This window comes from Bufo gargarizans, chromosome 8, assembly GCF_014858855.1.
Source record: "Bufo gargarizans isolate SCDJY-AF-19 chromosome 8, ASM1485885v1, whole genome shotgun sequence".
Taxonomy (NCBI): domain Eukaryota; kingdom Metazoa; phylum Chordata; class Amphibia; order Anura; family Bufonidae; genus Bufo; species Bufo gargarizans.
This window is the reverse complement of record NC_058087.1, coordinates 51,310,766-51,338,372: the sequence shown is the minus strand read 5'-3', so window position 1 is coordinate 51,338,372 and position 27,607 is coordinate 51,310,766.

The following is a 27,607-nucleotide window of genomic DNA, read 5'->3' as shown; positions in this document are numbered from 1 at the left end:
GACCTTGTTTGGCTGTAACATCTGTGAAAATGTAATTTTGAACATATTTTATGTGGAATTTGAGAATGGTCATTTATTTTATACGTTATAAAAGTAACCCATTTTTCTCCTAACATTGACACCAAAACAGAAGGGAAATCCATCCTGCTTTTGAGTCCTGCTGTTCCCCTGTGTTTACTGCACTGAAATCTGTTTTTTGGGAATAGTAAGTGAATAATGGGTCAACGCCCCCATGACATCAGAGTGTACAAAACATGCTCCTTCTGTCCTGACAGCCAGATTTGGTAATGGCTTAAGTAATGTGCTCAGTATTCACTTCAGTGCGGTTTGAGGGAGGTCGTTCATAAACTTAAATTAAACAAAAACCAGGCTTGTATTCTAATGGTTTATGATAGGCTGCTTAGGCAGAAATATGGCATAGCCGTGTATCCCCGGAGGCAGTGGTGATTGAAAGACTTGGGTGTTTGCTGGCTTTGAACAGAAAAATGTAAGAATTGGCAGACTTCGAAGGAAACACAAGAGAGAATATATTTCTGGAAAAAGGCAGACATTGCAGGGGAAATGTGGAAAATAAATGTTTATATGAGTGTGGAAGGAAAGCACTGATTAAATAAGCATGATGTGATGTGCTGTAATGGGGCACTCCCCTTCCGAAGCAGGGCACCTCTGTCCCCAGAGATAACATCTCCTTTAAGTTCGCTTACAAGGGAAAGCAGGAATCCGGCTGTTGATAGTACAAGGAGAGCACGCTTTGTAACTGCATGAGGCCGACATGGCGATATGAGGAGAGTGAGTGCATCTGTCAGATCTCATCACTGGGGCAGTAACACAAAAGCCTCATCAGGACGCCTCCCTTTCATCCTGCCATTTCCTCCTTACAAACATCGACATTCTCTATTGTCCTCTGAGCATTGTCATTCCATTACTCTAATAATAACTACATCAAGGGCAGGAAAATTCAACCCAAGACCTATTGGCATGGACTGATTTTTTTTTTTTTTTTTATGATCAAGAATGACCTCAACAATAATTAGCTTGTGTTAATGTAAATGCACAAAAATGTGAACAATTCCCGATGCATGTTCCAGCTATAAAGAGGTTGTTCAATGTTGATTTAAAAAAATTAATAAAAATCCACCCCCTCTTCACCAGGCCATTGCAGTAAACTATACTTACCCGGATCCAGCTCCATGGGTCCTGGACTATCTTTACTGCACTTCCAGTCTCTGCATGTAAGTTCCTGCATGGAGGCATTCACATTCGCCACTGCAGCCCATAACTGGCCTCAGTGGTGGTATCCCCATGTGGCATGAGTTAGGGAAACATCATAGCTTGCTTGCTTTGCCATGCCCTGCAATAGCAGCTACTAAAACTGCTGGAGTTCCATCTTGCACAGCTGTTTCCCAGTCAAATGCTGTTCAGTGCTTAGTCCCATATTAACTTAGTAAGGGCAAGATGGGACAAGCTCTTTAAAGATATTGTCACTTCACGACAACCCCCTTTTGAAATCAGGCCAAGACAATATATGCGGGTTCAGCTTATGAAACCTGTTGTGACCAGTCATACATCTCCTCTGTAGTGGCCAACCATGTAATATCTACATGGACCAGGCCACCAGAGCAGGAACAGCTGATACTTACGAGCTCTTCCCCCCCTGTCTCACAGGGGTCCTGATAGAGGGAACCCTGTATGATGTTCATATACCATCATAGGGCATATGAAATGTAGTTGCCATTCTAAAATAAATTGTTAAATGGAGAGAGAGAAGAAAGCTGAAGCCAGACACCTCTGTTGGCAGCTTTTCTCCTGGGAGAACTAAAGGATTAGGTGTTGAAGTTCAATGTGCCCGATGCTTCTCTCTCCCAACATCATCGGTGGAGGAAGAGTCAGGAGCTCCCTATACACAATAGATTGTTGTATTATCCCATTGAAGACGATGGGTTTAATGGACAACAGTCCAATGTGTATAGGGGCCTCTAGACCAGCAATTCTGCCCCAATGTGTCTTATTTTGTCACCCAAATAGGGTTTGATATGTCTCATCTGGTGTAACATGTTTGTGGAAGTCTGATGTGAGAACAGAGCACATAGTGTATACTACAGACAGCACAGTCAGACTTGTCTGCCATAGTTTGCTCCTCCAGTGGACTCAGGTTCTGAAACCTTAACATGGCTTAACCGTAACAAAACCTATGAGGTCTACCGGCGGAGAACATATCTAAAGCCAAGAGCGGCTCATGTAACTGAGGTGTATCACTCTTGTGGGATATTTTACTTATAGCCTATTAGTGTATGTGTAAGGGTGGAGAACAGCAGAAGTTTCTGTAAAATTGAAATATAGTCGGAATATAGGTTTTGACTCCCCTGCATGAATAGCAGTCAGATCAGACCAGTGTAGAGCTTGCACCTGTTCCAAATCTGTGCAAAGTGTTTTAAAGAGTAATGCTTGAATCCGTGGCAATTTTACACAGCATCATAAAGAAGCATCTTAACGTCTTTTTTTCTAGTAGCTTCTTTGGAAGTTGCTTTTTGTTCATTACGACAGAGAGCCTGAAAAGGAGAGGGTCCAAAAATCCAATCAGTTTGGAGTCCAGTTCTGTGAATATTTAATCAAATAAGCCATTCCCAATTATCTGGTCTGCAGACATCTGCAGATTTCCTATGTATTTCCATTATATTCACCTTCTGTAACGCATTTCCTACGTGAAAAAGTATCCAAAGTTTGACTAAAACCTAAATACATTACATCAGCCACTTTTCTTTTCATCACTAGGTCTGGTTGTTATTAGTAAAGGATGACTGATTCTGTCTTTTCTGAGGCTTCTCTCTTAAAAGCATCCATTCACAGAGTCTTAACACCAGAGTCAGGGTGCCATTAAAATTATTAGGAATAAACCTGTATGGCAAGTCTTCCAAAAATGACTGTACGCAAGCCAGCTGGATGCACTCATGGTAGGAACATCACAGCTAGAGATCAAGAGTTAATCGTAAAAAAATAAATTCCAAATTTTGCTGTGGTCAAAGATGTTCAGGAGATCTCTGAGATTTAGATACTTTGCACAATGACACTGCTTGCTTATTTCATTGTGGATAAATCCAAGACAAGTGGAAGACTTGTGGGCGCCACTCAGACAAGGAAGTTCTAAAAGGTGTTATATTAATTAAAGCAGATATTGTTTTCTGTTTCCCTACAGGGTTGCTTGCTTATATAAGATGTCTCTTGAAGAGCATATGAACACTGAGAACCCGCTCTCTATGATCCAGAACCAACAGCTGCTCTGTAAAAAATGACTCCATTACTTAGGCATCCATTCATCTGAATGACCACCATGTAGTACCACATTTACCCTGCAGCGGCTGTTGGCTTCCCCTCCTCAAATCTTCTATTTGTTGGTCTGCAGGGAACAGGTACATGAAGTTATTATTATTATTATTATTAATATTATTATTATACTCACTTATAAAGCACTGACATATTCCACAGAGCTTTACAGACATTCTCATCAACCTGTTCCCAGTGGAGTTCCCAATCAGTATGTTTTTGGAGGGTGAAAGGAAACCAGAGTACCTGGAGGAGACCCACGCAAACACGGGGAGAACATACAAACTCCAGGCAGATATTATCCTTGGTCGGATTCTAAACCAGGACCCCAGCACTGCCCCTAACCCTATTCCAGTGAGTTACAAATATCAGTATTGCACTTCATATTGGCTCACAAGTACCCATTTCTAGACTGGTGGTAACCAGGGAGAGGGGGAGGGAACCACCTTTGCTCACCCTTGGCCCCTTTGCCCAATCTTGATCCATAACAAAAAACACAGACAATTGAGTCACTTTATTGCTGGGTGGTGATCGGCCACAGCTTCTTTATTAAATCGGCAAACCTTAATAAACCGTAATATCGTAGCGGTATGCCAAACGCTGGACTCGCAGTGGGCAAGTTAAACCGTAATCATCGGAGCGGTATGCCAAACGCTGGACTCGCAGTGGGCAAGTTAAACCGTAATCATCGGAGCGGTATGCCAAACGCTGGACTCCCAGTGGGCAAGTTAAACCGTAATCATCAGAGCAGTATGCCAACAGCTGGACTCCCAGCGGGCAAGTACGCCATCTGCTACCACCATATCTCCGCTGTATTCAAATGCCACCACGGAGGAGACCTGTTCTCCCTACAGGGCTCGGACCACCACCCAGCAGAACTGGGTCTGTTCATTCCCTTCCTACAGGCTGGAAAAGGAATTGTCCCAACTACCATCCAAGACCATCAGGTCTCATTAAAAACCGGTTACCTAAAAGCTTGTGAAGGGATTCGAACTCACAACTTCTGCATCACAGCCCAATATAGCTGAATCGTCCAGATGATGGTGACAAACTACTGCCCCTTGATCTTTACTTTTGCATAGTATTTGTAATGCCTTTGCATATATGGCCCATGACAACCCACCCGGGGAATAATACACCAACCACCCTACTGCCACCCCTGAAAAACACTGCACACCACACGTGCAGCAAGCACAGCAGCGCCGCAACAGCAGGACACTCTCCAGCAATAATCATCAGTATTCCTTCTGAAAGGGACCTCCAGGAGAGTGCACCAGCGGGCTCATGGTGCCAAGGATACAGACTTGATAAAGGGGTCCTGAGTACCCCGAAATGCGTCGTCTTGTCAAAATAATAAAAAAATCTCGTATCCAAGCTCGGGTTGTGATTTGCGCCTTAAAGGGAACCTGTCACCAGGATTTTGTGTATAAGGCTGAGGACATGGGCTGCTAGATGGCCGCTAGCACATCCGCAATACCCAGTCCCCATAGCTCTGTGTGCTTTTATTGTGTAAAAAAAACGATTTGATACATATGCAAATTAACCTGAGATGAGTCCTGTCCCTGACTCATCTCACATACAGGACTCATCTCAGGTTAATTTGCATATGTATCAAATCAGTTTTTTGACACAGTAAAAGCACACAGAGCTATGGGGACTGGGTATTGCGGATGTGCTAGCGGCCATCTAGCAGCCCATGTCCTCAGCCTTATACACAAAATCCTGGTGACAGGTTCCCTTTAAGTCCATTGGCTCGCCACACGTATCCAGTGCAGACGAGACCTTTTTTTTTTATACCCCTGAAAAAAGACAGGAACCGTTCTATTTCAGGATGCATGAGGTCCCGAGTTCAGTAACAGACAAAGGTAATTTCCACTGCGCGGGTAACCAGCATCACCACGCCCCTGGAGTGCAACTCTATACCAACTATCTCCGCAAGAATTTAAAACCACCTGAATTCCCGGATCCCTTTCAAAAAGACTTCCACCTCTCGAAAACCAAGGTGTGCCCACCGGGCCTGTGTTCCTCTCTCCTCACTGCACAGAAGATATACGAATGGCCGACCATCAAACAGCTAGACGCCCCGATCCTGAAAGAAAAACAATTAGCCCGAGCCACAAAACACAAAAGAGGACCGTATAACTAGCCACAAAATACATATAGTTTATCCCAATTTTATTTTTTTATAGCTTCTGCCGTATACACCCCACAGAGCAATCAGACTGGCATGAGATGATACACATGATTACAACCTCCTCCACACCTGCCTCCGCCTACATAGCGGCGCCAATAATGAATGAGTGGGTGTCGAAAGCTGACGGATCATCCCCCACTCGCGTAAGGAAGATGCGAAAGACCAAGGTAAAATGTGAATCCGCAGAGGGGGAACCATCCTAATGTGAAAATAATTGGAGCCCCACCATGCATGACGACATAACCGAATACCCAACGAACCAGACAGGCCGGACTGAAACCGGGAGGAGGGGAGGTACATACCCCCCTTTTTAAACTGGACCGTCATGTATCGACAGACCTATATTTTTTTGTTTACCTTATTGCTGAAAGACTGATAGGGGTTTTGAACCAAAGAAAACTGCATGGATCTAAACCACCGAGCCATAGCGTGAGACAACGCAGTGCGGCCTCGAATGACGAGACAAACACCCTGGATAAAATATCAACAAGCCAGAACAGAAGGCTGAAGGAGATGGGACATGGCTTTACAGACTGAATACCCCATAACTATCCCGTACTGCCTACCGTACAATGAAGTGATTAATCACGCCCTGCATAACTGGAAATAAAAGGCGATGCCCAAAAGAACAAGAGAAGAGCCGCCCTCACGAAACCCACAGGAAGTGCAGCCTAAAAAACACTAAACACGGCCTGTTATCGAAGATCAACTCGAAAAAAGGGGCGTACTTCGAGCGCACCCCTGGCAACTAGTAAGAACAGGCCTAAACATACGTATGCCAAGTGCTGTAACAAATTTAACCTTGTGATGATGAACGAATCAAGTATAACCCGGTATATAATGAAAAAGGCAGCTCTCACCTGCTTCTCCTGCCAGAGCACAGATAGGAAGCTAGGACGTGGCTGATGCAAAACTGAAGAAAAGAGAAAGTCCAGTAAGGCCGGACTAGAGGTTTACCCTAGGGGTAGGCCATCATGAGGAATTTAGGTGCAAGGGCCCGGTAGGTGTAGGGTTAATGGAAGGCGGGAGGCGGAAGGGTGGGATATTAAGGGTGGAGTTAGGGGGACCTTATATAAGGGGCTTATCCCGGTGGCCATTTTAGATTAATTAGAAAAAGCGCCCATCCCCCCTCCCTTGAGTAGGAGATGTGGAGTTAGCAGGCGGTATTGGTAGAGGATTAGAGAGTATGGGGTATGGTGAGGATTGTATGTTATTATGCCGCGGCAGTCTAGGCGGTGTAAGGTCCTCAGAGCTGGTGGAATGGGTTGGTGCTTGAGAATGAGAGGGCCTCAATGGTGGGGCTGGACTCTCAGGATGGGCACTTGGTTAATCGGTGAGGCATCCATCAGTTGGTGGCTCTGAGCTGGGTGTTTTACGGCTGGAGGCAAGGTGGATTGTCCAGTTGCTGGTTTTTATGGATTTGTACATGTTGGGGCTTCTAGGACCTCCCTCGTCTGGGTTAATTTATTGTTAATATATTTGTATTTTTGTTTAATAAATAACGGCTGCTGTGGCCGATTCAAATCCGACTCAAGTCTCTGTGTTTTATTGGTAAGGGTCACGTAAAATGGAAAAGACGGCGGTATTACAGGTTAAGGGTAGTTAACACATGATATCATGACCCTCTTATTACTGGGGATGTAACTCTGTTCAGAATTAAGCATTCACACTCAAAATCATGTTAAATAGGAGTCAGCATACACCTGCCATCATTTAAAGTGCCTCTGATTAACCCCAAATAAAGTTCAGCTGCTGTAGTTGGTCTTTCCTGAAATTTTCTTAGTCGCATTCCACAGCAAAAGCCATGGTCCACAGAGAGCTTCAAAGCATCAGAGGGGTCTCATTGTTAAAAGGTATCAGTCAGGAGAAGGGTACAAAAGAATTTCCAAGGCATTAGATATACCATGGAACACAGTGAAGACATCATCAGTCATCATCAAGTGGAGAAAATATCGCACAACAGTGACATTACCAAGAACTGGACGTCCCTCCAAAATTAATGAAAAGATGAGAAGAAAACTGGTCTGGGAGGCTACCAAGAGGCCTACAGCAACATTAAAGGAGCTGCAGGAATATTTGGCAAATACTGGCTGTGTGGTACATGTGACATGATATGTTTGGGCTATGGGGTACAGTGGCAAGACGAAAGCCTTTTCTTACGAAGAAAAACATCCAAGCCAGGCTACATTTTGCAAAAACCCATCTGAAGTCTCCCAAAAGCATGTGGGAAAAGGTGTTATGGTCTGATGAAAACAAGGTTGAACTTTTTGGCCATAATTCCAAAAGATATGTTTGGCGCAAAAACAACACTGCACATCACAAAAAGAACACCATACCCACAGTGAATCATGGTGGTGGCAGCATCATGCTTTGGGGCTGTTTTTCTTCAGCTGGAACTGGGGCCTTAGTTAAGCTAGAGGGAATTATGAACAGTTCCAAATACCAGTCAAGATTGATACAAAACCTTCAGGCTTCTGCTAGATCCTCCAGGTGGCGTTCACCGTCATGTTCGGACGGAATGTCGGGCACATATGAGGAGTCTAGTCTGATGTTGCGATCCAAAACTATAAGAGGGGTTTTGTCCTTTTCTGTGTTGGTTTTTTTTTTGTTTGTTTTTGGACGTATAATCGGAGAAAACCTCTTCCAAAGGATATGGATACCCCAAGGGCTGAACCCGCAGTTCCACAAGCTCAGAAAAATTATGGTTGGGTGACCTCTCAGCTCCAAACCTGGACACCACTAACGTGTACCGAAAGGAGTCTTAAAACTAAGAATGCTACCCATGAAGCTATTGCAGTACCACGGAACTACAAGCTCGACTGGAGGGGCGGGGGACCCTGAATCTAAGAGTGCCCATAGTAATGATTCTAACTCTGTACAAGACCTACCATCCCCCAGACCATTGGTACTCACGTAGGAAGGGACAGCACTGCCAAAGGAGGGGGTACAGGAATTCCATCCTGGTGGGTTGAGAACCCTGGATCGATGGTCAGGCACCAGCCTCTTATAGTTTTGGATCGCAACATCAGACTAGACTCCTCATATGTGCCCGACATTCCGTCCGAACACGACGGTGAGCGCCACCTGGAGGATCTGGAGTGCCTACTTCTCCCGGAAACCCTGGAATGGCGATGGGACTGGCACCTTTGGTAACCATGGTGGCCATGCCTCCAGCCCACCTGCAAGACGGAGGAAAAACAAAGAGCCCCTGCTCCTGCGTGCCTGAAGAGGGGCAGGGGGTGGTGGAATGCCCTAACGGGCTCCAACTGAGGCCCAGATAGTCCCATGGTACAAACCGGATTCCAAAAAAGTTGGGACACTAAACAAATTGTGAATAAAAACTGAATGCAATGATGTGGAGATGGCAAATGTCAATATTTTATTTGTAATAGAACCTAGATGACAGATCAAACGTTTAATCCAAGTAAATGTATCATTTTAAAGGAAAAATACGTTGATTCAAATTTTCACGGTGTCAACAAATCCCCAAAAAGTTGGGACAAGTAGCAATAAGAGGCTGGAAAAAGTAAGTTTGAGCATAACGAAGAGCTGGAAGACCAATTAACACTAATTAGGTCAATTGGCAACATGATTGGGTAAAAAAAGAGCTTATCAGAGTGGCAGTGTCTCTCAGAAGCCAAGATGGGTAGAGGATCACCAATTCCCACAATGTTGCGCAGAAAGATAGTGGAGCAATATCAGAAAGGTGTTACCCAGCGAAATATTGCAAAGACTTTGCATCTATCATCATCAACTGTGCATAACATTATCCGAAAATTCAGAGAATCTGGAACAATCTCTGTGCGTAAGGGTCAAGGCCGTAAAACCATACTGGATGCCCGTGATCTCCGGGCCCTTAAACGACACTGCACCACAAACAGGAATGCTACTGTAAAGGAAATCACAGAATGGGCTTAGGAATACTTCCAGAAACCATTGTCAGTGAACACAATCCACCGTGCCATCCGCCGTTGCCAGCTGAAACTTCACAGTGCAAAGAAGAAGCCATTTCTAAGAAAGATCCACAAGCTCAGGCGTTTTCACTGGGCCAGGGATCATTTAAAATGGAGTGTGGCAAAATGGAAGACTGTTCTGTGGTCAGACGAGTCACGATTCAAAGTTCTTTTTGGAAATCTGGGACGCCATGTCATCTGGACCAAAGAGGACAAGGACAACCCAAGTTGTTATCAACGCTCAGTTCAGAAGCCTGCATCTCTGATGGTATGGGGTTGCATGAGTGCATGTGTCATGGGCAGCTTGCATGTCTGGAAAGGCACCATCAATGCAGAAAAATATATTCAGGTTCTAGAACAACATATGCTCCCATCCAGACGTCATCTCTTTCAGGGAAGACCCTGCATTTTTCAACAAGATAATGCCAGACCACATTCTGCATCAATCACAACATCATGGCTGCGTAGGAGAAGGATCCGGGTACTGAAATGGCCAGTCTGTAGTCCAGATCTTTCACCTATAGAGAACATTTGGAGCATCATAAAGAGGAAGGTGCAACAAAGGAGGCCCAAGACGATTGAACAGTTAGAGGCCTGTATTAGACAAGAATGGGAGAGCATTCCTATTTCTAAACTTGAGAAACTGGTCTCCTCGGTCCCCAGACGTCTGTTGAGTGTTGTAAGAAGAAGGGATATGTTGACACCATGAAATTCTGATTCAACATATTTTTCCCTTAAAATTGTACATTTTCTCAGTTTAAACTTTTGTGCCCTGATTTATGTTCTATTCTGAATAAAATATTAGAAGTTGGCACCTCCACATCATTGCATTCAGTTTTTATTCACGATTTGTATAGTGTCCCAACTTTTTTGGAATCCGGTTTGTACTAGAAGGGCACTGACTACATAAGCGGGACAGCAGTGACCCTCTCCTGAGGCAAGATCACATAAGTGGGGGCACTGTAATCCGGGATGGAGATAGGGGGGTAGGGGATGTGAGTGGCGGACGAAGAGCTCTCCCGGGCCCCCTAATAGAAGCAAACGCGCCAGCCAAGCAAAGCCCGTTACAAGCACCCTGTAAGTGCTGCAAAAGTAAGGGGCAGGGCTAGGCACAGCTCCCTAGCTTTCACTATTGGCAAGCTGCTGGACAGTTCTTTCTGATCCCCAATAGTGGATCCTGGAGTGATATATACAGTACAGCATCATGCACAGAACCTGCGCTTCCGTAACATCTGGCGTCTCTGGGATCATATGCGCAGTTCTGTTTGTACGCCTGGTGTTGTCACCTTCTAGTTTATATATAATACAAGAGTCGGACATGACCTGATAATCACAGCGCTCATACAGGGTCTCTTCCTATTCACCCTTATTGGCACTTTAAACTTGCCTTGTCATAAAGGGCAGATTCGCCTGCCAAACGGCGTCCGACATAACGCGCCGTGAAGGGATACAGGAGGAAGGGGCAGGGCCGTGGCGCTGTGAGTCCTCAACAGGCCTGCAAGGAGAAGCGGCGCAGTAGGAGCGAACAACATTGGGGCTGTGACCGAGTCAGGCGGGGGGGGGGGGGGGGGAACGCCGTGTGGACCGCCGCCCCCCCGGCTTAAGTGCTGGAGCTACACGCATGCTGCGGCAGCTCCCAACTGCCCCCATTCTGTCTAAGGAGGATCCCCAGTGAATTAACCCTTAATGGCCCTAATCTGTCACCTACTTCACCATTACCGTGACAGGGCCAGATTCCCTAAACGCCCTAAGTGGAAAAGGGGGAGGGGGAGGACCATCAGTTCTTGAGCACCCTCCCTATACAGTCGGGCGCTTGCCAGGGAGGTTATGTAGTTTAGTATATTATATTAATTTAATCTTCTTTAATGAGTAAAGAGATTTGAGCCTGTACCACCATACAGTGCAGGGACCCAGTAGATCACTGCTAAGAGTTAATTTACTACTAAAAGGATTCATATTTACCAGTAAAGGTTAATGTACTTTTCATGCTTTGAATATGACCACAATAGCTGTATACACATATAGAAGATACATAGCATGCAACATATATCACAAGTGTGCATATAATGGATAAACTAAAATCATTATCCTTATTACAATGTGAAAAAAGTGAATTGACATAAAAAGTGACAAAGTACCCCCCCCAAAAAAAGAGGAACCAAAACTGGGTGATACATATGAAAGCTGAAGTTGTAAAACCATACCTAAATCCACTGGAAAAAATATATATATATATAGTATCCAGAGATTCACACTGCGGTGCTCAGGAGGATTAGAAGAAGGCAAGTTCATGCAGATTGCTCACGAGAACATCCTTCTGGTTCATGACTATGGAGCATTTCATACTCACAATTATCTGTAGTTTGTCATGGAGCTGGTCACTGGCAGGATTCTCTATGACTTGATTGAAGAGAGACAATGGCTAAGCCTCTGCACCATAAGATTTCTACTTGCAGAGATGGTATGTGGAATACAGTTCCTCCATTCCAAAGGCATCCTTCACAGAGATCTGAAAGCCGATAATATCTTGTTGACTAGTGAAGGCCATATTAAGATCACCCATTTTGCCTTGGCTATTACGCTGGGTTTACACCTGAGCGTTCTGAAAGGAGCACTCTGTATGCGCGATTGTACCAGCGTTTGCAATCGCGCATACAGAGACAAGCGAACGCCCATTGTCGCGCGTTCCCGAAAGTCTATGTACGGGAACGCGCGACAAGACGCCCCAAAGAAGCTCATGTACTTCTTGGGGCATCGGGCGTTTTACAGCGTGATCGTACGCGCTGTAAAATGCCCAGGTGAGAACCATTCTCATAGGGAATCATTGGTTTCTCCTTGTTGAGCGTTTTACAGGTGTGAACCCAGCCTGAGAGAAACAAGAGAAGGAGACTTTTATGGGACCCCAACACTACAGTAGATCACTGGCGAAGACTAGCTTGCTTTAGGATGAATTACTAAAAGTTTTGCTAATGGCCTAAGCCCCTCAGAGACGGTTGCACAAGTCACTGACATGGTCCAAAAAGGAGACACATTTGAATACTTTGACCATGCCACAAAAAACTCTACAATCTCTTGTCCAGCTTGGAGTGCACACTATCATACTACCCGAATGAACCCGGACCCTTCACCTGTTTGGCTGTCCATTTCCTGATTCAGCTACGGATCTCCCTACAGAATTAAATCAAAGTTTTGAGTGAAGCGACTTCGGATCTAGGATCTGAAGCTTGTTTCGCTCATCCCTAAATGTGACTTCAGTGGGTTAGGACAAGCCCACAGCGCTCAGTTGGAATCTCACCTATCAGATACTGATGAACTGCCTTGAGGATAGGTCATCAATATTTTACTCTCGGAAAGCCTTTACAACATTATTGATATTCAATGTAGAAACAAAGTGTAACACCGGTTGCGGATCGCCAGTGTTCACCTACCCACCACCGTGGTCCCAGGCTCCATGCTCGGGCAAGCACTGCCCTCCCTGGCCGCCTCTGTCATTGCCTGCATCCAACTGCATTACAGGACAGGTAGCAATGGTGATCTGTTTTTCCATGCACTGCTCCAGTCCTGGACTCTGTTACTGCAGATGCTGTACCTTCTGGAATCCGCTCCACAGTTTTCTTTCTGCCATGAACACAGCATGCCTTGTAGTCTGTTTCCTGTAGCACCTTAGTAAAGGTTGATGCCCATCACTTCCTGTGATGCAAGCGTTTTGCACATGTGACCTGTGTGACCAATCCCAGCCATCCTGCACCTATTTTAGTGGACCAGCCCCCTTCCCAGGTGCCTGAGCATCAAAGGTCCTTGTGTCCTGCAGAGGTTGCTGTTATCTCAGCTTGTGTTCCTGTATACCTGACTCGTGCCCCTGTTTCTTGACTCCACTACCTGTTTGATCTTTGCCTGCTTTGCTACAACTCTCCTGTTGTTGACTTGGATTGCCTGACCTGTACCCGTGTCGCCTGAACTGACTCATTGCTTGTTTGACTTTGCCTCTGCCTCAATCTTCGCTCCTGCACTGTCGGTTCTGGTTACAACTCGGCCTGCTGACCACAACTGTACCTCTGGTACCTTGCACTGGTACCTCCTGGACCAGCTGCCTCGTGTGCCAGTCCTCATCAAGAGGAAGCGACCTGGTGTTCCCCTCGGAAAAAACTATGCCCACAATCAGGGGCACTGCGAAGAACGAGGGGTTCACTTAGCGCCCTTAGAGGAGGTTAGTCACATGAAACAGTGGGTTCACACCTGCTGATTCATGAGACAAAATCAGTCAAAACTTACTAACAAAGTAAAACAAATAAGCAGTGTAGGAGAGTCCCCGGAATAATAATGGACGGACGATACGTGCCACCAGAGGTCCTGGCCTCGGTGGAGAAAGAACCGGATCATTGCGGTTACAGCGGCGAATGCTGCTGGCGCAGCGTGTCCGGGCCGGTTCTTACTGGGAACAGGTAAAGAGTGGGGGGGTGCCTGTTCCCCACGGCCAGCCCAGGTTTTTGGTGGAGCTGGGCCTTTAAGAACCCAGCCTGCTGATGATGGGGGTGGAGTGTGTCTTGCTGTGCTGGAGATTTCCACAGACAGAGTCAGTGCTGGTGAAGGAGAGTCTGGGCGCAGCACACATTGAAGGATAGCCTGGGACCTGTGGTGCTACGAGCCGAAGGGGCTCTGGCCTAAGGGAGACAAAGGCAGGTAGCTTACAAGCCTGCAGAACTGCTGTGGTCTGTCCAAACCAAGGTGACTCAAACCTGCTGTTTATTTTCTATGGAAGGACTTTTGTTTTATGCACTATGTGAATATGCCCCTGTGTGGTCTGCACATTGCCTGTTATGCCTTTGGTGTGAATAAAGTCACGGTGTATCAAAAAGACTGTCTGTGATTGCCTCAATACTGCCGCCGCTACCGTAGCCTACCACGAGCACATCCCCACAGCAGTTAACAAAAACTAAGATATAATATATCTGCAAAATACTGAATGTTTGAATTACATGCAATTATATTACAGCTATATGTATTATATTTTAAATGTAAGCTCCCTGTGTACATTTTTATCTAACTGTGTAAGCCCACCTGCCACAACAAACTGACCCTATTCATATAAGCACTCCCTATTGAAAGGCGTTTTCTATCATTTATATATACATGACCCTTCCTCAATATCAGATCGGTGGGTGTCCAAGTTCCAACATCTGGCACCCTCACCGATCAACTGTTCACGGCAGTTGTCAGAAATTACTAAGTGGATGGAGACAGAAGAAGGCCCCTTTGTAGTTTATTTGAATGGGATCTGAGTTGCAGTACCCTTGAACCGCCACTACGCAATGGGTAGAGCCCTCTGCTTTCAGATCCATCCATAGTTTATGTCACTGGCAGTTGTCGCAAACAACTGATCAGTAGGAGAGCTAGGTGTCAGAACCCCACTTGACTAATATTAATGATCTATCCTTTGGAGAGGTCAGCAATATCTCAATCTTGGAAAACCCCTTTAAATACTATACCTGTACAGTACAATATGATGCTGCATCTTTGTGCTTGTTGACTGGTGTTTACTTTTCTAACTCAAGTTCCTGATTAACCTTCCTATCCATAGACATCTATCTTCCTGCCAATATACTGCATGAAAGCGATCACATATGGACCTTTGGTGTAACCAACCAATCTAGATACTCTGAAGGGAATGTTGACAACTAGTATTTACACATAAAGGAAAGGCCTGTTTTTCATGTTAAACATATTTTAATTAATTTTTGGTTATGATTAGGGATGAGCGAATCGACTTTAGATAAAACATCCGAAGTCGATTTGCGTAAAACTTCAGTCCAATACTGTACGGAGCGAGCGCTCTGTACAGTATTAGAATATATTGGCTCAGATGAGCCGAAGTTATTACTTTGCAAGGTCTCGCGTGACTTCGAGTAATAACTTTATAGATTCATTTTTACAGTAAATTTTTTTTTCCCAAACTCAGGTTCGGTTCCAAGGTACCACTTGGAACTGAACCAGAGTTCGGGAAATTGTTTTTTTACAGTAAAAATAAGTCTATGAAGTTCTATCTCATCTGAGCCAATACATTTTAATACTGTACAGAGCGCTCGCTCCGTACAGTATTGGACCAATGTTTTATGCGAATCGACTTCAAATGTTTCATCCAGAGCCGATACACTCATCCCTATTTATGATATTTTTAATTTTCCATGTGACTATCCATAGTTTAAAAAAAATAAAAAAAATGGTTCAGTTTTCACATTGGCTGCTAAACCTATTAATATGCACTACTTCTTGGTCTGTATATATCACTTTTCAGCAGTCATCTCAATATCATCATATGACAGATATCATGCAGATAGATAGATAGATCCACCACTCACTACAGGCAATATCTACTGCCCCTTGACCTCGGCACAGGTCACAGAGCATGCCTAGAAAACTCTCCCACAAAAGGAAGAGGTCCCCTCTTGTCCATTGTGTCTATGGTCAATGATAACTGCTGTAAAGAAAATGCCTAAATGCTGTTAGCTTAGGCAAGGTGTCTGTCCCCATAAATAATGTTCAGGAAATAGAATAAAAAATCTACAATTAGAAAATAAAAACAGATTACAAAAAAAACATACCTGTTGCTATCTGGTTTGAAATGGTGGAAAAATATAGGTAATACATTCTCTTTAACTACAGTACCAACGTCTATTTCAGTTCTTCGAACTAATTTTGCATATGATCATAACTTTATAAATAATTGCTTTTATAACACCACAGAGTGGTGTTACCACTACTGCACCCTGCAACTATCTCTAATGGGCTAATATAATGTCATCTTGTGTATGTCTTTCCAGGTCCTCCACAATGTGCATTCATAATCTTATGTAACTGTTTATTACATATAATGTGCCTGGTTTACCAGCAGGTGGCAGAGTAAATGGCATTGCTATCCTTAGATACAATGAAACTCTCCATTCCATTCTAACCCCCCTCTGGAGAGAAGTGAGCCAGTCCTGCTTGCTACCAGAAAGAGGTGGGGCAGTTCTGGTTTGTTCTGGTTCAGACTCCATGTTGAAGCTGGCATGATTCTAACCTACTTTTTGGCTGAACATAAGTCCGACTACAAGAGTGAAGTGCAGCATAAAGAGGAAACAAAGACACCAAGTTAGCTTGTCGGTACAGCAGAGTCAGAGAGAAACAGATATAGCAGAGTGGAGTTTACCTGCCAGTGTAATGCTAAAGCCTGCTGGAACCAAGACAAAGCCTGTAAACCGTTTTGGAGAACGTTTACTCAAGTAAAGCTGCCATTGAACTTCATCTCGAGGTCTGGACTCAAGCTCTTCCTTAATCCCTCAATTATCCCCTTTATTTATTGCTTCGGAGCCAAAGCCTGGGGTCCAGCGGTATCCAGGTAGGAGCACCGTGACACACAATAAGAGACATTTTAGGCCACAACATACCACTTGGCATTTCCTATAACCTGGGATGCGCGATATAGAGGGCCCCAACTTTTTTATTCTAAATCCCAATTCCAGAGATTACTCATAATATACTGTTCCTTTGATAATATATAAAGGAACAGATTTGATGCATACCATTACTTTACAGAACTATCCTCCAGCTCCAGATGCTGAATTCCTGAGTATCAGCTGTCAGATCCTCCTCCTCTCTAGGAATCTGATCATCATCTAGTAGCACTTTCTCTCCTCCAAGATGTTGACAAACATCTTAACACCTTTCTTCTTTAGTATGCTGACCAACTTTTACCAGCAACTTTTACGTGCAGAATTTTGACCAACACCTCAGCATTTGTCATCTACAGAGTGCTGACCAACATCTCAGTACATGTCATCAAAGCTGACCAACATCTCAGCATGTCATCTAATGCTGACCAACATCTCAGCACATTCTGTATCCAGAGAGCTGATTAACCTCCATCAGCTCTTCTATTACTGAACACCATTTATACCACCATTCTCCACAAAGCTGTCCACCACCTATCAGTGCCTTCTACAAATACTCACCATCAGTACTCTTCTTCTACTAAAATAGATTTAACATAATAAATAAGATTTAACATATAAATAATAATCTTTATTTATATAGCGCCTACATATTCCGCAGCGCTTTACAATTTAGGGGTTCATGTACAAACAGTCATAAATAACATAGCAGCAAACAGGTCAACAATTAAAACTGTTTGCTGGAGGTCTAATGAGGGTCTGAGAGTTCTAATGGGATTCTGAGAGATATAATGGGAGTCTGAGAGGTCTAATGGGGTTCTGAGAGGTCTAATGGGTGTCTGCTCTGAGGTCTGATATGTGTGTCTGAGAGCTCTAATGGGATTATGAGATATATAATGGGAGTCTGAGAGGTCTAATGGGGTTCTGAGAGGTCTAATGGGTGTCTGCTCTGAGGTCTGATATGGAAGTCTAATTGTCTAAAGGGGGTCTGGTCTGAGGTCTGATATGGGCATATGGAGGTCTAATAGGGGTCTGGTCTGAGGTATGATATGGGGTCTTTAGGTCTAATGTGGGGTCTGAGAGGTTTAATGGGGGTCTGAGAGGTTTAATGGGGTCTGGTCTGAGGCCTGATATGGGAGTCTGGAGGTCTAATGGGGTCTGGTATCAGGTCTGACATGGGGATCTGATCTGAGTTCTGAAATTTGGGTCTGATATGGGCTCTGACCTGAGGTCTGAGATGGTGGGATCTCATCAGAGGTTTTATATGGGTTCTAATCTGAAGTCTGAGATGGGAGATCTCATCAGAAGTTTGATATGGGGATCTGATCGGAGGATCTGTTATGGGGTCTGTTCTGAAAGGTAAGGTGGTATTTTTTGTACTTGCTCACACTATAAGGGGGTATTTTTTGTACTGGGGCACATTATAAAGGAGATTTGCATTGACGCACATGATAAGGGGTTCTTTTTTGTACTAGCACACATTACAAATAGATGTATTACTACTGGGGGGCTATGGGGAATATGATTACTAATATAGGTACAATACTAATTATTACTATTGGGGGCACTGATAATTATTTCTGTTGGTGGGACTTTGGGGAGCACTATCAATGTGGGGGGCACCCTGGCACAGTATCAGATTAGCACAAATATTCTTTGGGGACATTATATTTATACTATTAGTGTTGGCCACTATTTGATGGGCTCAGCGGGATAGTATTGGGGGTGGCAGGATAGCGTGTTCAAAAGGTGGGAGGATGATGGAAAAGTAGGAAACTTAGATGTTTGTTTGTCAAACTCTGTAGAGAGAAGAGATGGCTGAAAAAAATCATCATGGCGGTCTGGTCTGAAAGGAGAAAATGAGGGAAGAGAACTTCTACATCAGAGGAGACATTACTGGATGTAAGAGGTACATATGTGGCACTGTATTATCCTGTATGTTTTGTAGAGCAGTATATAATGTTTTTCAAGTATGTCTTTAAACTCTTAAGACGAAAAAATTGGGTTAAGCAGCACTCCAGGTCCCAATCTGGGGACAGTTGCCAGTAGAAAAATAGATAACTCAGTGCCCGTGGATGGGGATCCTGGCTGGGGGTCCCATAGGATTACAAGTAAATAGAAAATCCACAGCATATGGAAAGCAACGTTTCAACCATCTCTGGTCTTTCTTAAGCTATGAAATCATATAGTGGAATGTGCCTTTAAATAGTGGCTCAGTGGGTGTGTCTATTAAAGTTCTACATCTGAAGTGACTAAGTGCAGTTAATTGCATCGTTAATTCATTGATTATACTTAGAGTAAAATAATACTTACTGGTGGGGGAGGGTCCATGTGAAACAGGCGCTGTGTCCAGAGGTGAGTTCGAGCCAAAATCCGGCGTACTCTGAGTCCATATGTGCCTGCGCCGAGTCCCCACACCCACAAGGGGAGGGATTCTAAGGCGGCCAACAGAAAAATCGGGCGCCTGTGACGTCCGTTGTTGCCGGGGGCAAATCCTGGTAAAGGGAACGTGCTCCATCCGCAGCACCAATTAGAGCACAGGTGTCGATGATGTCTATTGTTGCTAAGGAGAAGGGGCGATCCCCAGAAGAGTGAGAATCGCATCCCCTCCACAGCAACTAGATATGTCATATGTACCAGCAGCTAAAGGAGGACCGGGGTGGTGATATATAACGTTGGACAAAGTATATGAGGGTCCCACCTGGCTGGGATTGTTGGTTAGGCGATTCCAGCTGTAATTTGGGTCCTCATGCTAGGCTATGGCCCCTACATTGGCGTGGCCTACCGTAAGTTGGCCATCAGTCCCTAAAGGAGGGGCCAAAAGCCAACATTCATACATCCCCTATCTGGGTACAGTGTCAACCACAAAATTTCTTAAGTGGGTTTACTCTGTGACAGGGGTATGGTAACATGACAATATTCCCCTGGTCGTTCACTGTTTCAATGGCGGTCAGGGACAATAATGCTACCTTAATCATACATACTTATTAAAGGCCGTTTATGTATCAGACTTACCCCTGCGGTTTCTGTGTAACTGCTGGAATACTATGGTTGTAGAAATAGAGGTCTTGGTCGTAATGGAATCTGTGAAGACGCAGTTGGAGAGGTCGTCGGGTAAGGAAGTTAGTAATATGTGGTTTTACATGGAGAGCCCCCTGTAATGCAAAAAGAGGGTGACATTTCTAATTAAAACAGACACAACAATCATCTATTGTTGGGCACTCTACTTATATTAAAATCGTAAGTAGCTAAGTCATACATAGGGATAAAAAAAGGATTGCGCTGGAGGAGAGAGTTATTTTTCTATTTCAGTCAATTCTTATTCTTTTCGAAAAAAAATATCTTCAGTTAATAGGACCACATGCACACATCAATCTCAGCAATGGCATGGAAACCTGAAATGAAGTGAAAAACCGCACTATGGTGTAGTATACTCTCAATAGTTATCGCACCTTGTGAAAAGATTATACTCACAGGACTCCACTGAGGGCGCGCGTGGATAGACGTCTGGTCAGTATCCTCTACAGGAAAGCTTTGCAGGTGCGATGGACGTAAGCCTGGAGCCGTCGGTTAAGCAGGTATCTATCAACACCGCGATCGAGAGGGGTGGGATACCACTTAACTTCTACCTCCAAAGGTAAGATTCCAGTGGTGAACTGCACGGATGGAGGTCTCGACGGTGTCCTCTGTAAAGGAACTCTGTAGATGTAGTCGACCCAAGCCTGGAGCCATCGGTTCAACAGATATTCAGAACAAAACCGCGATCCAGAGGGTGCAATGCAGCTTGTCAAGGATAACACCAGATTTCCACTTTCAAAGGTCTGTCAATCAAAAAAATAAGGTGCCCAAGGGGATGTAAATGGATCCAAGCTGCCGGCCGCACCCGCCGCCGTTCGTGCCCAGCTTGTCCGGGGATGTACAAACGTATTGCCCTTCATCATGCTGTTGCAGTGGCAACATCCTAGGCATGGGAAGCTGCCCGTTCTTTTGTTCTTTTGTTGTTTTGGGGTGTATGAATCTGCATGTACTAGTCTATCTCGTAGGTTAATTCCCCTTTTGTATGAGAATAGTGGAGGATTCTGGAACTCAGGAGTTTTTGGGAAAGCTTGGGTCAAGAGTTTCCAGTTCTTTTTAATGATCAGTGAGATTTTATTGCTTAGAGGGGTATATGTAGACACAAATGAGATTTTTTGGAGTTGTTCTTTACGTTTTCTTTTCTCAATCAATCCTTGTCTAGACATACTTTGGACTCTTTCCTCATGTTTTTCAATAAGTTTAGGGGGATATCCTCTTTCTGTGAATTTCTGTGTCATTTCATCCAGTCGAGTTTGTGTGTTTTGTTCTTTACTCACTACCCTCCTGACCCGTAGGAATCGTCTATAGGGAAGTGATTTCAACATCCCGCGTGTGTGTGTGCTACCAAAGCGCGTAAGGTTGTTTTTGTCTGTTTCTTTGCGAACCAGGTCAGTGTGTAGAGAGTTGTTTTCTGTGTAAACCAACACGTCCCGGAATTGTAGTTGTTCAGCTGAGTGTACCTTTGTGAATTGCAATTCCTGGTGGATCCCATTCAGATAGTCATTAAATTCCTGCAATTGGGATACTGTTCCTGTCCAGATGAAGAAGATATCATCTATATATCTCATCCAGCCCCTCACAAATTGGAAGAAGCTGGATGGATATATATGTACATCCTCAAAATGTGCCATGTACATATTGGCATAGGCTGGGGCCACATTGGAGCCCATTTCGGTTCCTCTGCATTGGACATAGAACTCTTCTTTGAACAAAAAATAATTGCAGGTCAGTACGACTTCCAAGAGTGATAGGATCAATTGTACCCTCTGTGGTGTGTGGTTTGAATTGTCAAGTCTGTGTTGTACCGCCTCTAGTCCTTTGTGATGTTCTATGCTGGTATACAAGCTTACTACGTCAAATAAGACTAGTATATTACCCTCTGTGTAGTCAAGGTCTCTCAATTTAAGAAGAAAGTGGGAGGTGTCTCTGACAAAAGAAGTGACTGAAGTTGCAAACTCTTGTAGGATCTTATACCCTGATACCGCGGCATAGAAGGGGTTTGTGTTTGAGGGAGCGCATCGAGTCCCCGCGCTGCTGTGGCGGGGACTAGATGTCTCAGAAGGCAGCCTGATGCCATGCAGAGGCTGCCCAACGCCTTGCATGGCATCGGGACCTGCCTTCTACGGGAGCCGAGGAGATCCAGCCTCAGCCTGGGTCTCCTAGGCAACCTGTTTGTGTACTACTCACTGTAATTCACGAACAGGCGATGCATTACAATACAAATGTATTGTAATGCATTGCAGAGGGGATCACACCCCCAAAAGTGAACATCAGAAATAAAGTAAAGAAAAAAATAAATAAAAAATTGAAAAAATAAACTTAATAAAGTAATACAATTAATAAAGGAAAAAAAAAAAAAAAAAAAAGCCGCCCCGTTCCCCTTATTTTATTATACAAAACAGAAAAAAACACACATATTAGGTATCTTCGCATCCGTAATGACCGGCTCTATAAATATATCACATGATCCACCCTGTCCGATAAATACCATTAAAAAAAAAGTGTAAAAAAAAAGCAATTTTTGATTTTTGTCACCTTACATCACGAAAAGTGCAACACAAAGTGATCAAAAAGGCATATGCCCCCCAAAATAGTACCAATCTAACCATCACCTCATCCCGCAAAAAATGAGCCCCTACCTAAGCCCAAAAAATAAAAAAAACTATGGCTCAGAATATGTAGACTCTAAAACATATATTTTTTGTTTAAAAATGCTGGTATTGTGTAAAACTTAAGTAAATAAAAAAAGTATACATATTAGGTATCGCCGTGTCCGTAAGAACCTGCTCTATAAAAATATCACATGACCTAACCCCTCAGGTGAACACCGTAATTATAATTTTTTTAAACGGTGCAAAAAAAAGCTATTTTTTGTTACCGTACATCACAAAAAGTGTAATAGCAAGAGATCAAAAAGTCATACGCACCTCAAAATAGTGCCAATCAAACCGTCATCTCATCCTGAAAAAAATGAGCCCCTACACAGGACAGTCGCCCAAAAACTAAATTAAACTATGGCTTTCAGAATGTGGAGACGCTAAAGAATCATATATTTTTTTTAATGCTTTGTTATGTAAAACTGAAACAAATAACAAATAAAAGTAGTCATATTTGGTATTTTCGCGTCCGTGACAACCTGCTCTATAAAATCACCACATGATCTAACCTGTCAGATGAATGTTGTAAATAACAAAAAATAAAAACGGTGCCAAAACATCTATTTCTTGTTACCTTCATAAAAAGTGTAATATAGAGCAACCAAAAATCATATGTATCCTAAAATAGTACCAACAAAACTGCCACCCTATCACGTAGTTTCCAAAATGGGGTCACTTTTTGGGAGTTTCTACTCTAGGGGTGCATCAGGGGGGCTTCAAATGGGACATGGTGTAAAAAAAACAGACCAGCTAAATCTGCCTTCCAAAAACCGTATGGCATTCCTTCCCTTCTGTGCCCTGCCGTGTGCCCGTACAGCAGTTTACGACCACATATGGGTTGTTTCTGTAAACGACAGAATTAGGGCCATAAATATTGAGTTTTGTTTGGCTGTTAACCCTTGCTTTGTAACTGGAAAAAATGGATTCAAATGAAAAATGAAATTTTGAAATGTTATCTCTATTTTCCATTAATTCTTGTGGAACACCTAAATAGTTAACAAAGTTTGTAAAATCAGTTTTGAATACCTTGAGGGGTGTAGTTTGTAAAATGGGGTCATTTTTGGGTGGTTTCTATTAAGTAAGCCTCGCAAAGTGACTTCAGACCTGTACTGGTCCTGAAAAAGTGGGTTTTAGAAATTTTCTGAAAATTTTCAAGATTTGCTTCTAAACTTCAAAGCCTTGTAACATCCCCAAAAAATAAAATGGCATTTCCAAAATGATCCAAACATGAAGTAGACATATGGGGAATGTAAAATAATAACTATTTTTGGAGGTATTACTATCTATTATAAAAGTAGAGAAATGGAAATTTGGAAATTTGCTAATTTTTCCAAATTTTTGGTAAATTTGGTATTTTTTTATAAATTTAAATTAAAAATTTTTTACTCCATTTTACCACTGTCATGAAGTACAATATGTGATGAAAAACAGTCTCAGAATAGCCTGGATAAGTAAAAGCGTTTTAAAGTTATTCACACATAAAATGACACTGGTCAGATTTGCAAAAAATGGCCTGGTCCTTAAGGTGAAATATGGCCGTGTCCTTAATGGGTTAAAAGGGTTGTCCGTTTTTTACTATTGATGAACTATCCTCAGGATAGGTTATTGATATGCGGGGGTCTGACTCCCGTCACTCTCGCCGATCAGCTGTTAGAGAACAATTGCTGCATTAAAGTGAGAGAACAATTGCTGGAAGAAAGCAGAAGGTCCAGAATCTGCAAGGCTGTGCATTGAAGTCAGTCTGCAAGGTATTGTGCTCGTTTATGACAGAAAGAGACTTTACTGATGTGAGAGGAATCATTGCTGATGCACTTTTCTACACTTTGAGACGGTTTGGCCAGCCGAATCTTAATTCTGTATCCCCCAGCCCGGGAATTATGGAAGCATTTACAAAAACCTGAGTTTCATACCTAAGGTTCTGCAGAGATAGACAGAGAAAAGGAGTACGACAACCCCTATCTTTTCTGCTGTCCATACATTGCTATTAGGAAAAATTGCACTGAGAACTTGTTGGAACTGTGCGTTGTTACTGTTGGATTTACTACTACTCCTAATTAGTAAAGAGAGACTTTTTTGTTTGCTACAACTGGCCTGGTCATACGCCGACCTCCTGCCTTCCATCCAGGCCAACACTTAAAGGGCTTCTGTCACCCCACTAAACCTTTTTTTTTTTTTTTTGCTTACTTATAATCCCTACACTGCGATTTATGCCTACATAATCTAATTAATGATTTTGGTCCAGTAGATTTTGTTTAAAACATGCGTTTAAAATATGCAAATTACCTTGCTACCAGCAAGTAGGACGGCTACTTGCTGGTAGCAGCCTCATCCTCCGATCCAAGATGACGTCACATCTACACCCGGCGCAGGCGCATTGAGGATGGAGCGGCCGAGCGTGCGGCCGCCTCTCAGTGCGCCTGCGCCGATTGAAGACAGGTACGGCCGCGGCGCAGACGCCAGATTTTGAATGCAAACAGGCAGGGCCAGCAGAGAACGATTCCGTTCCCTGGCCCTGTAAATCAACATGCGGAGGGGGCGTCTTTAGGATCGGAGGATGCGGCTGCTACCAGCAAGTAGCCGCCCTACTTGCTGGTAGCAAGGTAATTAAAAGCATGTTTTAAACAAAATCTACTGGACCAAAATGATTAATTAGATTATGTAGGCATAAATTGCAGTGTAGGGAGTATAAGTAAGCAAAAAAAAAAAAAAAAGTTTAGTGGGGTGACAGAAGCCCTTTAACACCAAAGGCACTCCAACTACCACCAACCAGGAGCCCCAGCATCAGGGTGTGCCCCAAGGGAAGAAAGGGTGTACCCTCCTGTCACTGTACAGCCCTAGGGGTGGGTATGGCCACTGTGAACAATGTGTACAACTATAATTGCCAGAGCGACCACCACTCGCATCCTCCACCCGCTCCTGTTCGCTGCACATATAGCCATGAAACTTTTTGTGGAAATTGTAAGATAATCAGCCATACTAGCTTACATACCACTTTATAACTTTTATATGGCACAACATTATAAGTTAAGAAGAGGCATTGGAAAATTTAAATGAATAATTAAATCAAGTAATAGCAGATGTATTAAAGAATACATTTTTTTAAAAGAGATTGTAATATTTAAGCCCATTAGCTGATATTTCCAACCTAGATTAGATTACTGCCATACATGCAAGATGAAAAGTCAAATTTCTTGCAAACACAAAAATAGCTTGGAATTTTTTTACTGGCTCTTTGATCTGTGGTTTTTCTCACACATTTCTGACAAAGCACTGAGAAACTCTGTTTTCAGAACTTGCAAATAGCCAGGCATGTCATTTGTACTCTGGGCCACAGCTGTTATAAAACAAAATATGAATTAATCATCTATTTCCATTACACATAACATGTTGGTGAAGCTTTTTAGATTGCATCTCATGGACTGGGTGTAGGTTTGCAGGACGGCCTGCCAATTCTTCCTCCATGAACACTCTGCCCTCCTGGTTTTCCTGTATATATCCTCCAAAGAGTTCTCTTTCCTCTCTGTGAATTATGAAGTGTTTTCAGCATAGCACATGGGAAGTAGAGTCCTTGTGACTTCTCGCCTGGGAATTCTTGCCGGTTTGGATAAGGAAGTGGACAATATCTCTGAGGTGGAGGAAATGTAAATCGTTCCCTATTGTTCTGAAAGGCAGAGGGCAGGCCGAAAAATGATCAATCAAATAAATCATAAAACTGTTTCCAAATAATCACAAACTTCAGACTGTGAAACAAATCAACCTGTGGCAAGTTATTGTTCTCCAGTGAGAGTCCCCATCTAGGTTTGCACTTATAACTCTCTGTCTCTTTTGTGTGTTTAGGCCAGTCATATATAAGTTTCCCACTCATTGTCACAACCACATGCAATCCATGTATCACTTTACTTGGAAGGTTCCTCTTCAGGTGGCGCTCGCTTGTCTCCATCACAAGTGGTTCTCATCGTGAGCTTCTCAATGTTCTCTTCTGCAGTGTGAACCCTCTGTACAAAAATGTGACATAGGCCTCATACACACAACCAGCATTTGCCATATACCATACACACAAAATACGGATACTGTCCATGTTGCATCCTAATTTTTTTGAGGACCCATTGACTTCAATGACTATCTGGTCCACTTTTTGTGGCCAAGTACAGAACATGTCTGTTTGCATTATGGACATACGAATATATTGGCAATATGTGAACCATGTACTCATTGAAGTCAAGGGTCCGCAAATAAAAATGCAGATAGCACACAGCTATCAGCACATAGCACACATGTGTGCATGAGGCCTTATCTAAGTTGTAGTGGAAAAACTTTAAAAATATGATTTTGGTACCTTATGTCAACTGATTTTGCATGTCGTTGTGAGTGTGATATCACCACAAACCAACACAGCACACTGGGAAGAGTGAAATGTAAAGTACATGTCCATCTGCAGCTCTGCCTCCTTTGTCTGACTGTTGTATATACATTGAGAGGGGATTTCCATTACCATAGTGCTGGATGATTTATAAATGGTGGATTAGGTACTTGTCACACATATAATGAGGCAAATAAGCTTAAAGGGGTTATCCAAAAGTACAAATACCCCAGACAATGCCCGGGCTCCTACTTAACCCAACCCAGGCACCTACGTCCCTCCGGATCCCTGTAGGTCACCTCTGCAGCCTCCCTAGTGTCACCCACGTGACCTGCTATTGGCTATCCCTCCTCCCCCATCACCGGATGTTTTGATCCACATAACAGGGACATGCAGTGCTGTAGCTGGCCAGCTAAGACCTGTCCTAGGTTGCTAATATATCTTGTGTGTTTATACAGCTAGACCTGCCAATAACCTTAATACAGTTCCTAAGTTTGTGTGTTAAAGAGAAAAGCAGAGTTATTTACAGAGACTTAATGTTTGGATGTCATATAACTGTTATATAGATTGTGTCTACAGAAGCAGAAAATATATTATGCCTTTAAGATTCATTATATGGA